Source organism: Limulus polyphemus, unplaced genomic scaffold (genome assembly GCF_000517525.1).
Source record: "Limulus polyphemus unplaced genomic scaffold, Limulus_polyphemus-2.1.2 Scaffold922, whole genome shotgun sequence".
NCBI lineage: Eukaryota > Metazoa > Arthropoda > Merostomata > Xiphosura > Limulidae > Limulus > Limulus polyphemus.
Window position 1 is genome coordinate 262,427 of NW_013666532.1, and position 1,107 is coordinate 263,533.

The window sequence follows — 1,107 nt, forward strand, 5'->3', positions numbered from 1 at the left end:
TATATATATATATATATATATATATATATTATAACTTAAGGCTTCACTGACTAACGTTGTACTTGTAACAAATTATAATTTCAATTTGTTATACGAGTTACTATTACTACTACTACTAGTAATACAATTTACATACAATTAAATACAACCACAATCGTTTACAGAATCACCCAGAAACAACTTAATTTCGCACAAATGACCTTTTTTTTTTACCAAACTTCAACCCGAGCGTGGATAAAGCCACGAAATAAATTTAAACTCAAGTTTAAGTTAAAACAAACAAAAATAACACAAACCTTAATGGTATAACACTACTTTTCCGAGATTACACGTGCGTTACGTATCTCGAAATTTCTTTGAATGAAAATTTATATTGGCAGTTACCTCGCCACCTAGGGGAGTGATTTAGAAACATTTCTTAGAACTTGCCCTATGTGATTTGATGACGAGAACCCACCTATTAGAAAATAAAAGTTTAGAGACGGCTTGAATAATTAATGAAGAAGACATTATTACAAATGTACAACGTTTCGAGAAAACAATGATATAATCTTGTCTAAACGTTGTACGTTTATAATAAAGTTTTCTTTATAACCCATTCAAGCCGTCTCCAAACTTTTATACCTTACATGACACCTAAAGTGCCCCCCCCCCCAATGGCACAGCTGTATGTCTACGAACTTACAACGCTAGAATCTGGGTTTCGATACCCATGGTGGGCAGAGCACAGATAGCCCATTGTGTAGCTTTGTGCTTAATTACAAACAAGCAAACATCTAAAGTGTAAGAATATATACTTAGTTAATATTATTAGTAAAGTTAACAAACTACTTAATATATTAAGGTATAGTAAATTAAAATAAGAAAAATAAAATGAAATAAAACTGCATGTGATGTTGATAAATAATTATACAATGTAGTAGAAATTAATAAAATAGGAAGGCGATGACTCAGAATAGTGGAAGAAAATAAATAACTCGTCGGAATAAACCTTTGTTTAATAATGGTTGGAGACGGCTTGAATGGGTAATGAAGAAAAAGTTTTGTTTGTTTTGGAATTTCGCGCAAAGCTACACGAGGGCTATCTGCGCTAGCCGTCCCTAATTT

General features: G+C 32.0%; 1 protein-coding gene across 1 annotated transcript in view; it reads right to left on the bottom strand.

Moving 5' to 3' along the window:
• Window positions 1–379, bottom strand: part of LOC106461259 (cysteine and histidine-rich domain-containing protein 1-like) — a 31,733-nt gene extending 31,354 nt beyond the window's left edge. The window contains exon 1 of the mRNA XM_013921066.2: window positions 297–379. The gene's annotated coding sequence lies outside the window, so the exon portion shown is untranslated. The remainder of the gene's footprint in view (window positions 1–296) is intronic.
• Between the last annotated feature and the right edge of the window lie 728 nt (window positions 380–1,107).